Below are 14,739 nucleotides of genomic sequence, written 5' to 3' on the forward strand. Positions count from 1 at the left end.
AGCTTTTTCCATCACTACATCATCACTTTTAGAACATTCCTGCAAATTCTCAGGCTGGAGGTCTGGTGTTAATTTTCATTTCAGGGCCTAAAACCATGCCTGACTCAAAGGGGTTCAATATCTCAACATGTATTTGCTAAATGAATGACTTTCTTTCGTCACTGACTTTATCACTGTTTTGTATGTTTATTTTCTTTTTCCTTTCCTTTTTTTTTTTTTTTTTTTTTTTTTTTTTTTTGGAAAGAAGGTCTCACTCTGTCAACCAGGCTGGAGTGCAGTGGCACAATCACAGCTCACTGCAGCCTCAGGCCCCCCAGGCTCAAGTGATCCTCCCACCTCAGCCTCCCGAGTAGCTGGGACTACAGGCATGCACCACCACACCTGGATAATTATTTCGTAGTTTTTGTAGACACAGGTTTTCTCCATGTTGCCCAGGCTTATCTTGAGCTCCTGGACTCAAGTAACCCACCATCTCAGCCTCCCACAGTGCTAGGATTACAGGCTTGAGCCACTGCACCCAGCCTGTACATTTGTTTTCTATTTGTGACTATTTGTGATTCTTCTTCTCCTGCAAATTTTTAAAAAACATTACCTTGAGTTGATCATTGCAGAATGTATACATGTATCAAAATGTCACATTGTACCTCATCAACATGTACAATTATGATTTGCCAATTAAAATAATACGAAACTCTTTAAAAATTAAAAACCATCTATTTCCCTGGTATTTCTGGGATGATTTTTTTTTTCAATGACTTTTGAGAATGCTTTTGCTTTGTTCTCAAATCCTTGATTATCTCCGTCATTACTGGTTGGGTATCCATTATCTGAAATGCACGGGACCAGAAGTGTTTCAGATTTCAGATTATTTCACAGTTGAAAATATTTCCATATATATAATGAAATATCTTAAAAATGGAAACCAAGTATAAACAGGAATTCATTTATGTTTCATACACACCTTATGCGCATAGCCGGAAGGTAATTTTATTATTCCCATGGGAGCACTGAAAACACCATGTGTTCTGTGCCGGCATTCGACTGTGACCTGCCATGTGAGGTCAGGTGTGGGATGTTCTATTTGTCGCATCAGGTCAGTGCTCACAAAGCTTTGGATTTTGGAGCCTTCTGGATTTCTGACTTTCAGATTTGGGATGCTCCGCCTGTATCTAAGTCTTCCATTGTCTCCTTCTGACTTCCTGAATAAATACTCGTATCATTAGCAAATAATGATAGCTTTAGAACTAATTTCCCCAAGTTACAGATGTAACATGTTCAGGTTATTTTTTGTACTGATTGGTCTTTCCATCCTTCTTAAGATGTTACAGGGGTGAAAGCCCGGGATGTGCCAGCAGGCCGCTCTGGTGTGGGACACGGAGTCTCTATTACAGGCCACTCTGGTGTGGGACGCGGAGTCTCTATTACAGGCTGCTCTGGTGTCGATCTGAATGATGACAGGTAGTTCCCCGCCAGTCTCAGAGTTTCAGTGTGGTGCACGGCAGCTGTTCCTCCCCACTCAACACAGAGCTCATCTCACACCCGAAGCCCCCAGATCTGCTGAGTGTCCTTTCAGAGTGAGAGCTGCTTTGGGAGCACCGTCCGTGGCATCCAGACTGATGTGTATCCGTTCCGTCTGACGGGTCTGCAGCTCTGCACTGTCCCGGCCAGGTTTCTGTAAGGGAGTCAGGGCAGCACCACAAAATAAACGGATGTGTTTCCACCTTTCCTGTAACACTCAGTCGAGTCTTACAGCCTTGGGAGTGTTGCCTCTGAAAAAATCCGAAAAATGTGACTTTGGCTCTGGAACCTTTTTTGGAGGAAAATCTGAGAACTTTTACAATTTTTTCCAGTGTTGCTTATTTCTGTCTTCCTTGTTTATTTCTATTTTTATTTTAGATTCAGGGGGTACACGGGCAGGTTTGTTCCCTGGATATATTTCATGATGCTGAGGTCTGGGCTTTGATTGGTTCCATCTCCCAGGTAGTGAGCACAGAATCCAACAGATAGTTTTTCAGTTCTTGGCCTCCTTACACCCTCCCTCCTTTTTTCTTTTTTCTTTTTGAGATGGAGTTTCGCTCTTTCGTCCAGTGTAGTGGTGCGATCTTGGCTCACTGCAATCTCCACCTCCTGGACTCAAGAGATTCTCCCGCCTCAGCCTCCTGAGTAGTTGGGATTACAGGTGCACGCTATTTTTTCAGTAGAGACAGGGTTTCACCAGGTTGGCCAGGCTGGTCTTGAACTCCTGACTGCAGGTGATCCGCCTGCCTCGGCCAGAGTGCTGGGATCGGAGGCGTGAGCCGCTGCGCCCGGCTCCTCCCTCCTTTTGAAGTCCTCAGTGTCTATTCCCATCTTTATGTCCATGTGTATCCAAAATTTAGCTTCCACTTATAAGTGATGACATGCAGTATTTCATTTTTGTTTCTGCATTAATTCACTTAGGATCATGGCCTCCACCTTCCCATCGATGTTGCTGCACACAATATGCCTTCATTCTTTTTTAACGGCCGCATGGTATTTCATGGTGTATATTTACCACATTTTCTTTTTTTTGTCAACCATTTATGGGCACTTGGGTTGATTCCGTGTCTTTGCTATTGTGAATAGTGCTGCAGGGAACATACAAGTGCATATGTCTTTTTGATAGAATGATATGTTTTCCACTGGGTATATACTAGGTAATGGGATTGCGAGATCGAATGGTAGTTCTGTTTTTACTTCTTTGAGAAATCTCCAAAATGCTCTCCACAATGGCTGAACCAATTTACATTCTCACCAACAGTGTATAGTGTTCCCTTTTCTCTGCAGCCTCTCCAACCCTGTTAGCTTCTAACTTTTTAGTAATAACTATTCTGACTGGAGTGAGATGGTTTCTCACTATGGTTCTGATTTGCACTTTTCTGATGATGAGTGATGTTGAGGATTTTTTCATTTGTTGGTCACTTGTACGTCTTCTTTGAGAAGTATCTGTCCATGTCCTTTATCCACTTTCTAATGGGGTTGTTTTTGTTTCTTGATGTAAGTTTCTTGTAGATTCTGGACATGAGACCTCTATGAGAAGCATAGTGAATATTTTACTCCATTCTGCAGGTTGTCCATTTACTTCACTGATAATTTCTGTTGCTGTGCAGAAGTTCTTTAGTTTGGTCCCACTGTCAATTTTTGTTTTTGTTGCAATTGCTTTTGAGGACTTAGCCATAAATTCCTTGCCAAAGCCAATATCCAGAAGGGTATTTCCTAGGTTTTCTTCTAGGATTTTGTTATTTTGATGTCTTACATTTAAGTCTTTAATCCACCTTGAGTTAATTTTTGTATATGGTGATATGGAGGGTCCAGTTTCATTCTTCATGTGGCTGGCCTGTTTTCCCAGCACTATTTGCCAAACAGAGAGTCCTTTCCCTACTGTTTATTTTTATCAATTTTATCAAAGATCAGTTTCTTACATATGTGCTGCTTCATTTCTGGGTTATCCACTCTATTCCACTTGTCCGTCTGCCTATTTTTGTGCCAGTACCATGCTGTTTTGGTTCGTGGAGTCTTGCAGTATAGTATGAAATTGTGTTTCCCTCTTCTTTTGACCCAGGTTAATCATTCCCTCAAATTGTCCACTTATCTAGACTTTCTAAACTATGAGCATAGTTATACATTAGGTATTTTAATCATCTGCTAATCCATTTGCTGAATCTTCTTGCTCATTGATTTTTGTTTGTCTTGATACTAGATTTCGTGTGTTTGAGAGGCAGTAGGAGGGAAGTGGCCTGCCATTATGGAAACTCACGGGCACCATGGCACTTTCGTCAAGGAGTTACAGGAGGAATGAAGGGCCTTATGCTTAGATTTTCTGTGAGTTTCCAGGCCTAATGCTCCACATTGGCCCACAGAATGCCAAGTTTTTCTACCTCCCGTGCCACACCCCGAGGCGCCACTGGCCACTGGCTATGGTGCCAGCACCTGAGGGCTGAGTCCTTTCTCTGATCTGGTCGCCATGTGAGGCACGGGAGTGAGAGCACCCCTCAAGGTGATCAGAGGTGTCGTGATCAGCATAACTCAGCACTCTCGAAAGACACAACTCAGCACTCTCAAGAGACCGGTCCACACCAGGAATTTCATGGGGGCGGGACAGGGAACACACTGTCCTTCTACCAGACATAGTATTCTTCCTCTTAGATCAGGGGGCCCCACTCCCCGAACTGTGGCAGGTTATTGGTCCATGGCCTGTTAGGAACTGGGCCACACAGCAGGAGGTGAGAGGCAGGCAAGCAAGAGAAGCTTCATCTCCCCATCACTCACATGACCACTTGAGCTCTGCCTCCTGTCAGATCAGCAGTGACATTAGATTCTCACAGGAGCATGAGCCCTTTGTGAACTGCACATGTGAAAGATGGAGGCTGCACACTCCCTATGAGAATCTAAGGCCTGATGATCTGTCACTGTCTCCCATCACCCCCAGATTGGACCATCTTGTTGCAGGAAAACAAGCTCAGGGTCCCACTGATTCAACACGATGGTGAGTTGTATAATTATTTCACTGTATATTACAATATAGTAGTGATGGAAGTAGACTGCACAACACATGTAATGGACTTGAATCATCCTGAAATCCCCCGCCCCGGTCCGTGGAAAAACTGTCTTCCATGAAACTGGTCCCCGGTGCCAAAAAGGTTGGGGACTGCCGTCTTAGATGATATCTTCCTACTGTGTCCCCACACAGAGGAAGGGACAAGACAGTTTTCTGAGGTCCCTTTTATAAAGACACTAATCCCATGTGTGGGGCCTCTACCCTCATGACTTAATCCCCTTTCCAAAGGACACACTTCCTAATATCACCACCTTGGGAGTTAGGATTTCAACTGATGAATTTTGGGGGAGACACAAAATTCAGTCCACAACATATACTATTCATCAAAACATGTATCCATTATAAATAACGGCGAATTCACTATAGTTTGTCTTCTGGATGGACATTGATATCCATCCAGATGCATTTTAGAGGGACATGACCTCAATAAAAAAAAAAAAAATCAATAAAACAATATTTCTTCTGAAATTCTAAATGGCCAGTACATTTAGGTCAGGTTTAATCATTACCTAAAGTGACTGAAATCAGGAGAGTCAACAATTGTAGCCTGTCTAGAGTCTTTTGCTTTGGAATGAAAGTCTATAGAATTTAAGGCAAATGTAAAAAGCAACTGCGCTATGGTCATCTAATAAATACACAGAATTTGTGGACTGAGTCCTACTGCCTCAATTTATCTGGTTACACCTGGCATTGTATTGACATTTATGTGCTAGAGTTAACAGCAGTATAAATCTGACCATATTTGGATCATTTTCCCCTTACCATATATAATGGATAAACCTCTTCCTCTCATGAGTTTAAAAACTACATAATTTGCAATAGCAGGACCATGATATTAAACATCATATTATAAGCAAAATACGTACAGCTATTGGTAATAAATTGTAACACTTAATATATAGTAATCAGTGGTAACACTGTATGATGACTATAAGTAATTTCATTGTAATTATAGAGCATTAGTTTATAACGTAAGAAATAATAGTATTATAATTAAATTTTAAAAGTTGATGAAAATAACGTATTGTCATCCACTTGGAAACAAAATACCCAAGAAAAAAACACAGCCCCCTTCAGGACGTCTGAATCTTAATAACTCAGCTGCTTCCACATTACTGTGTTCAGGTATTCGAGGGAATCTCATTCTCCCGGGCAAATGAGGGCTTCACAGCTTTACTGTTAGTAAAACCCAGAGATCCTCCTAAGATCCCCTGAGGCGCTGTCTCATCCTAGGAACAGCAGGACAACGGGCAAGGCAATGGCGTGTGGCTGCCCTGCCACCTCCCAGGTGGAGGGCGTTGGCTGGAGACCTGAACAGCCCCACTGTTTCTGCGAGGAAGGGACAGTAATTTCACCCACCCTCGGGAAGCAGGGGAGAATGCAGTTTGGGGTCGCCGGGGGCCCCGGGGACAGAGTTTCAGGCATGAGCACAGAAGGAGGAGGAAACAGCTCAAAGCAAACGCCTTTCTTCATACAGGAAGTAAAATATTGTGTCTTTTCTCTACAGCTAATCTCTTTGTGTGTCATCAAAGAACATGCGGAGACTATCTCAGTCCATGCCCAATATAGAGACTAAATCTCACTTCAGAATCTGCATATACATAGGTATCAGAACTGCATGTACCAGAGATTAAATTTAAATCTTTTTCCGCTACCAAAAAGACGTGTGTTTCCTCTCTGCTTTTGGAAAGGCCCGTCTCGGAACAGAATAGAGAAACCCACTTATAATCGGTCTTATTCAACATATTTCAGACAACATCACAGGCATCTGATGTATTATCTAATTAATCCACAATCGACCCGTCTACAATAGGGTTTAACAAATACAAAAACAGAGGCCCAGGGAGGGCACACAGGTGGACACGACCTTTCATCCCTTCTCACTGTGCCCCTCCCAGAGCCCCGCTCTTCTCCTGGGCTAGCAGCGTGCACACATCACTCATTCTTTCTTACTCCTCTCAGGGAGTTAACTATGAGCTATTGCACTAAACACATCTACCCGTTTATGCATTTCTGATGTAATTCTTAAATATATTTGATGGGTGTTTTTATTGTGCCCGCTTTTCAAATAAGGGAAACGAAAAGTGTCATGTTCAATACTTGGGAGGGAGCAATTCCCCCCGGTTTGGCTTATTCCGTGACCACGATCACCAGCCCCGCTGGGTGTGTGGCTTTCATTACTACGGTCGGTCCCCAGCTCGGGGGAATGATCGGTAAGGCTGCTGGGAAGGAATTGAGCTCCCAAGTTAGAAGCTGTAAGATTAGAAACTGGAAGAAACTAATACAAACAGTGTGAAGCACAGACAGCTAGCAGGTGCTCCAGGAAGATAGTGAAATTCTAAGACTGTATGAGGGTTTAAATAAATGAAGCTCGGATTTGTGTGACTGTAGTCTGTGGACCCATGTAACGCGAAAGCAGGAACTACCTGAAGGCAAAGAGGCCTCAGCAGCTGGGCTGCCTACATAATTGGTGGGGTCCAGCACAAAATGAAAATGCTCCTTAATCCAAAACTGTCATGAACATCAAGAGAGAGACACCAGAGCATTAAAGCCAACGCTGCGTGTGCAGGAGACGCACGCTCACGCAGCCACCCTGCCCGAAGGCAGCTCAGCACTTCCTGGGAATCTCTGAGCTTGCAAAGCTGCATCTTTCTCTAGTGTCCGAGAACTGACTTCCTCTAACAGGCTACACATCCGAGGCTCACAGAGCACCCTAGCTTGGTGGGCAGCAGGCCCCAGGGTAGCCCTCAAACACACAGAGGAAAGTCAGGACCTGGCTGTCGCAGAAGAATCCAACTTCCATCTACTTGCAGGGGGAGGGAGGGAAGGAGAGGGAGATACAGTCAGAGATGGTCAGGGTTAGGAGGACCAGGGCCCGGTGCCTTGGACTCTGAGCCGAGGTTGCCACGACCTGGCACAGAAGCCACATGATGGTGACATAGTTAATCCCCCACATCTCGCGGGAGAGATTTAAGTTTAAGGAAATTTCGAATGGTCATTGGAGACATTTTTCTTTTTGAAGGAAATTGACAATGCCTGCCCTCCCGTGGGCAGCTGACTGATGTTATGATTTGATGATTTGATGCTATTAGTTCCAATGGTGGTTTCGGGGGATCAAAACCTGCCTGTTTTTCTCAGACACCTAAGATCTTCCTAAGACCATGGGGGACGGGTGGAAGAGCAAAGCCCCAGCCACCTGCCTGCAGACCCTCTGGAGGACTGAGGTCAGCTGCTGGGACCGTGGGCTCCTCTGCCGAGTTCCCAGCTGGCTCCTGCTGCAGGGGCCAGATGAACTCCCCATTGCAGAACAGATCCATGTCTACCTAGTCTGCTCATGAGGTGGGCCGGGAGCCTGGCACCTAGAGCTTGCATTTCCCCAGAGATTCTGTCTGGACGTTCTGGATCAGAGGGTGGGCTGGCACACAAACCGTGTCAGGGGCACCTCTCAGGGAAAGGAAGCCTGGGCCTCCACACCCTCTTCAGAGTAAACGAGCATATGAGAGGCTCACGGGACAGTGAGGTGCGGTCCTCCGGCAGGCACGGGGCCCTTGTACTCACCCGCTGCAGCACCCCTTGCTGGGGCCTCTCTCTAGGCCGGAGAAGGATGGAGCCCTCTCCAGACTCCCTGAGCCACAGCAGCCCTCCCTCACCGACTATCTGTGTTCCAACTTGCCTGGATGCAAACGACCTACTCTCAATGCATTTTCTGGGACCCTTGCTCATCAGAGTCTCCCGTTTTCTGTAATTCAGTTACTTCACAAATTAAATTTTTATCTAGATTCAAAACATTTAGCAAAATGACCACCAGTTAGAACTTAATAGATCCAAATAAAGATAAAGTACACAATTAAAGGTTGTCTCCTAGACTGAGGTAATCCATCCTGATTCCATTTTTAGCCCAGAAATAGATTCGCACTGCCTCTCCCAGATTAGCAAAGTCGGCAGCCGCCCGGTAGCAAAGACAGTATCATTTTCAGCTTGTCCTTTTAACATCGACCTGACTGTGAGTCTCAGGCACTAAAAATTAACTGGTTTATAAGGATGCTTGCGAGGTATAAATTTGAAAAATGTTAAACTGTGCATTGCCAAATAGGTCTCAAGTATTAAACATTCCCTTTCTTACTCAACAAACAAAGTTGATACAAAGGGAACAGCCCTTGACTTTTAGCTGAAGTTTTCATATGTCACAGATTTGTGAGAACCAAGAATCATGAACACGTATCTGATTTTCACAATTAACTATGATATGACATTAGGGCTCCCTATAAGCCAGGCTATAGGGTACACATTTTTAATCAAAATGATAGTCAGTGAACATGAATTACAGTAATGAAGGTGCTGGGCCGCATCCTATTCAGTGATTCTACAGATAATGATGAGACCTGCGAGGGTGATCTGTTTCCGTTCCCAAACATGCATAGTGCACCCTGGACTGCTAATTCCCCAATCATGTCAGCAGTATGACAACTGTAAGGCTGGGAAGTCTCAGGGAATGTGGAACATTTGGCCAGAATGTTCCCTCAGAACACAGCAGCCTGAAGATACCCTATATGTTGGATTTAAAACGAGTACGTGGTGGTTTATCTCCGGAGAGGAAACCAGCAAGAAAAATTATGCAACAACTAGCTGAGCAAGCAACTGACACCATATGTTCCCACTGCAGACGTTATCTTACATCGTCTTTCACTCTCCCAGAGTATTAAAGAACAGAGTCATTCAAGAGAGATTTTAAATAAATAAACCGATAAAACAAGAAACAAGTACGGTGGCAATAACACTTCATTTGATACCACTTTGTCTGAAAACATCAAACTCCACTAAGTGTCTGAGAGCCACAGATGTGCCTGATTATATTCTACCTCCAAAAGAAAAAGCTGAAAGACAATGGCAAAATGAACATTCTCTTCCTCTCCAAGAGTGGACTGACGTTTTAAAGGTGTGTTCCCATTTTCAGACCTCCAAAAAAGATACCTCGCACATCCAAAAGGGATGCAACACCAACACGCCGTGACTTTGAAACTGGAGTTGAATGAATTTGCCATCAATACATGACAGAGCGACAGAAGTGGGCAGGATGGGATTTCTCTTGCGATACAAAGCTGTGAATGAAAGATGGACGAGGCAGTAGGGAACGCGCACAGAGCTAACGGTACGGGAGACCGACCACACAGAGATCGGCACAGGCGAGGGAAGACCCATGGCTGTCTTCATGCAGTTGGAGAATACAAGAGTGAGCCAGGAGACACTAAATAAGCGGAAACAAGTTTAAGAACTATATAAGGGGCCAGGCACGGTGGCTCATGCCAGTAATCCCAGCACTTCGGGAGGCTGAGGCAGGCGGATCACCTGAGGTCAGGAGTTCTAGACCAGCCTGACCAACATGGAGAAACCAGTCTCTACTAAAAATACAAAAATTAGCTAGGTGTAGTGACGCATGCCTGTAATCCCAGCTACTCGGGAGGCTGGGGCAGGAGAATCGCTTGAACCCGGGAGACGGAGGTTGCAGTGAGCTGAGATCACCCCATTGTACTCGACAGCCTGGGCAACAAGAGTGAAACTCCATCTCAAAAAAAAAAAAAAAAAAAAAGTATGTAAGGATTCAAGGACATCCCTTCCCTCCCCCCTTCACACTTCCGTGACGCTTCCCTTGGAACTCGGAGCTCTCTGCAGTTCTCACGTCTGCCCACATTCTCCTCTGGCACAGTAAACATAATTAGTATCACCATGTGCAGGTGAAGAGGCTGAGCCAGTGTTTCTCCACACACTTAGAATGAATTGGCCCCTGCATGAGGACTTGGTTTTGCTGCAAAGTGAAGACAAGTGGCCCTACAGAGACCATGCTGCCTTTGGAGGAGAGACCCAGGCATGGGCCTTGGCCACTGTCTCACCGCTTGGTTCCCTGTCTCCAAAAAGACATCGTGGGCTCCGTGAGGACAAAATGAGGTAATGTGTGCAAACCGGCACACACTGAAACTCAGTGGATACTAGTTCCTTTCTCTTTCGCCTTCCATGAGTGTGCACCTGCTTCTGATAAAGTGAGGCAGAGCAACTGCTGCCGCCCCTTGATGCCCAGCAATTTCAGCAGATTTATGGTTTTGTGCTCTAGCTGAGAGCTGCTTAAATTGGTTGCTGCCAAAGCATATATCAATTCCTTCGTTCTAGATAGTTTATCTCGCAGGAGATGCTGGGCGCACACCAGAAAGGGGAAACAGATAAAGAGACACTATTGGGTTGTGTGCAAACCAATGACAGAGCATCAGGCAGTGACCTTCTGGAGTCTGTTCCCCCGGTTACAGAAGTGGGATATGTTCTACCCTCATGTCAGTTTTGGGGTGTGCTGTGCGGCACCCAGCACAAGGCCTTTGCACCTGCCACTCTGTCCTGTTCAGGACAACCTGAAATCACCCCTTCGCCTGGCTGACCTCCGCTCAGCCCTCTGGGCTCATAAGCTCCTCATGGAATTCTCCAGTAAGTCTGATCTAGGCCATGCTCCTTCATGACGCAGCTTCAGAGCTTCTCATTCCACTTCTAAAATAACTCCTCTGACTTCTATAATTATCTGTCTCAGTAAGTTATGTGAATTAATGACTACCTGCATCTTCTAGGCTTTATTTTATGGGTATTCTAATTTAAGATTACTTTTTAGTATTGATTGTTTACTGGTGTTAAAGCAAACTAAATTTGGGCTTTAGCAGCCTCCATACCAGCTGTGTGTAATAAGCTCCAATCTAACTCAGTATGTAAACAAATTGAGAGCCTAACTTACGAGTATGCTTTTGTAACGAATAACTGAGTCTCAGCCAATCACAGCCGCCAAGCTTCAACCAGTCACAGGCGGCCGACTGTTTAAACCAGGTTCAAATAAGGCCACACTGAGTGGCGACCAGTGGAGCTGTTTCTGTACCTCATTTCCTTTTCTCTGTCCATTAACGTTGTTTGACTACTTTTGGTTGTAGCAACAGACTTTCTGAACCTATTCTGACGCTAGGGCCTGCCCCCTTTATGATTCACCCTTTGCTCAGTTAAACTCTGTTAATTTAATTTGTCTAAAGGTTTTCTTTTAACACTGGCATTGTACTTTATCATTACGTATCAAAAGGTTTTGCTTTTCTTTATTCAGGCAAATATTTTATCTTAATATTTTTGCAATGGTATATTTAATATTAACATTTGATTTCATAATGTGAACATTGTAAGTATTTTGACAACAATGGATATCAACAAGTTTGCATTTTGACATCTATTTTTATTTTCTTTTAGTCAATACCTATTGATAGCTTCAATTTGCCTAAAAATATCAAAACCGCGTTTAGGGCAAGAACAGAAATCACCTTAATTTCAGAAACCATGTCTGGCTTTACTTCTAGAACAGTGGCTGGTACAAAATAGGTGTGTGGTCTTCAGCTTCCAAAACAGCTCCTGAATATCTCCCCTCCTGACATTCAGGCTTTGAGTAGATCCTCCCAGCGCGCGAGGGCTGGGCCTCGGGATGTGTTCCCAACCCACAGATATGGCCAAAGTGACAGGATGTCACTTCCGCGGTTAGATTATAAAAACCTCCTCCCCTCCCCTCTCCTCTCTCGCCTCCCCTCTCCTCTCTCGCCTCCCCTGATCCTTCCTCCCTCTCTCCCTCTCTCTCATAGAACCAGTTTCCCAGTGGAGGGGCCCATGTGGCGGGAACTGAGCCAGGCAGGGCAACGGCCAGGGAGGAGTTGAGACTCAGCCCCACAGCTGGAGAGGAGCTGCATCCTGCTGGCAGCCAGGAGACGGCTCTGGAAGCAGCTTCTTCCGGCCCAGCCTCGGGAGGGGGCGGGCCCAGCACGGCTGCAGACTGGGAGGGACCCTGAAGTGGAGGAGCCAGCCACGCTCTGCCCAAATTCCTGACCATATAAACGGCGGGTAAAACATGTGTCATCTGACGCCACAAAACACTGGGGTACTTCGTTACACAGCAATAGGTAACTAACTCACACTGTGAAAAGACAAAGATGAGGACAATTCTAGAATCAAGCAATGCCTCATTCCATGAGATAGAATGAGTGTTCCAGCGAGATGAGCAGAGGACGGGGCTCTGCAGGCAGAAAAGGGCTGAAGGAAGAGAAGCATGGGACAAACAGCAGGTTGGCTATCTCAAAGTCACCCTCCTTGTCGGGATAAAACAGAGGGGACTTCCTGTGATCCCAGCTCAGGTGAGCTGGCCCCTTCTGAGGGGCTGCTGTGCTTCTCTGCCTTGGAAAATGCCTGTTTCAGAGTTCCATTTGCTGACGTAGAACATGAGTGAGTTGGTTCTGAGCTGTTCTGGTCTGCCAATGCCTAGTGCAGGAGCTCGGTCTAAACCCACGGTCTCCTAGAAACTCTTTAACAATTCTTAATTGCACACTCCTAGCCTGATGGATAAATACAATATTTACATCAAAGCAACAGTGGGGGGATGTGGTATTGTTTTGAGTTGTAGAAAAACTGAGGGCCCCACCAAATTCCATCTAATCCACAATGTTGCCTGGGCTTTGTGAAGGAACGCTTTCCTGAAGAGACGGAGGGTGTTAGCACGGGGCTGGGAAGACGGGAGTCACTTCACCAGGTGGGGAAGAGCTGCCAGACACAGGAAAGAGCACGAGCAAGTTAGGTTCACATGGAATAAGACGGTTATTGAGCATCTGATCAGGGCTGGTCGTTGAGTCCATGGCTGGAGAAAGGGACACAAAGCCCCTACCCTTGACAGTTTATTACTGAGAGCAACATGAAAGCCTCAAGACAGGGCAGCGACAACAGCATCTCCAACTGTCTAGCACCTGTCTGCACGCGCTTCCTGGCCACACCACGGGGAGGCGCTGGCCCCGCCAAGAGTGATGCAGAAAGCTTCCCAGGACAGGCCAGCCTGACTCAGGCTGTCAGACCAGACGGTGAGAGTCATCCAGGCTGACGGGAGCTGAGTATTTCCATGGAACGGAGCAGCACCTCCCAGGGGCAGAGCCCCAAGGGCATGCGGAGAGACTGACACCCAGGCACCGGGAGTTTGGAGTTGAGCCTGGGGCCAAGGGAGCATGAAGCAAGGGGCGGCTCCCGCAGAATTGCACCAGTGAGTGTGGTGATGTGTGCGGCACGGTGGAGGGCAGGGGAGGAGCCAGGAACACCACCCTGGGAGGCTGAGCCAGCTGCAACCACAGCACTGCACCAGGGAGGCAACGGGCATCCTCTGAGGCTGGCAGCAGAGGGCCGCCAGGCCCCTTGGCCTGTTCTGGAGGGCGGCTTGGCAGCAGCGTGGAAGGGGGATGGAGGATGATGCGTCCAAGTCAGCGAGCAGCAGGAGGGCTGCAGCTTTCGGGTGAGGGCCCTCAGGTGGCAGGGGGAGGCCCCAGCTCCCTCCTCCCACTCGCATCCCTGAAGCTCCAACTTTCATTCATTTCATATACTTGGCTCCCGTGTAAGTCTTTAGAGGAACGAAGCGTGGAGATACGGGAGCTTCTCAACCGGAATTCTCTGGTCTAGGGGACAAACGCTGCTGAGAGGGGATGCAGACAGGACCCACATGGGCAGCCGCTTGCATCCTGCCAGGCCACAGTGTCCTGTGTCCTCACATGCAGATCTGGCCTTTGAAGAACCTCGTTCACTGAGGTCAGCTTGGGCTCCCTGCCTTAGTTTCCACTGAAGAAATCAAATCACACGAAACAAGGCCTAAAAGAGGAGACCTGCAATGCACGTAGAACAGGAATGTTTGGAAGGATCCACCCTTCCTTCATCCGCATGAAGACCTCTCAGAGGTCTCACCCCCACCTCAAGTACCGGAACACCTCAACCAGGGAGGGACGGCAAAGCCCTCCCCATGCAGGCCCCGAAGTCCTGGGACCGACGGCGCCTTTCCTCGTGCTGTGTCTGCCTGGAGGCTTAGACAGGAGTTCAGAGCTCAGACTGCATGCTGGGAGGATCACCTGGTCAACACATCCGGTGACCGGACACATGCAGAAAGTCGGAGACACAAGATCAAAGATGATTTCCAGTGTTTCGGGCTTTGACGATTGGCAAATGTAGTAAATGAACACACTACGAACAATACGGAAACCCAAAAGGGGAAGTTTATTTAGAAGAATGAGTTAGGATGTTCAAGAAAGAATGTACTGAGTGAGAAGTATTTACTGGACAGCCACACCATGAGATCTAGGAAG

General features: G+C 46.4%; 1 protein-coding gene and 1 long non-coding RNA gene across 2 annotated transcripts in view; both read right to left on the reverse strand.

Moving 5' to 3' along the window:
• GABRG3 (gamma-aminobutyric acid type A receptor subunit gamma3) overlaps positions 1-14,739 on the reverse strand; it is a 570,535-nt gene that overhangs the window by 482,333 nt on the left and 73,463 nt on the right. The gene's annotated exons all lie outside the window — the stretch shown is intronic.
• Positions 695-11,337, reverse strand: LOC126958097 (uncharacterized). Its single transcript, XR_007727087.1, has 2 exons — positions 962-11,337; positions 695-827 (listed from the first exon to the last, which is right to left on the reverse strand). It is a non-coding gene; the product is annotated as an uncharacterized LOC126958097 (long non-coding RNA).

The sequence above is a fragment of the Macaca thibetana genome, chromosome 7 (genome assembly GCF_024542745.1).
Source record: "Macaca thibetana thibetana isolate TM-01 chromosome 7, ASM2454274v1, whole genome shotgun sequence".
In the NCBI taxonomy this organism is placed as follows: Eukaryota; Metazoa; Chordata; class Mammalia; order Primates; family Cercopithecidae; genus Macaca; species Macaca thibetana.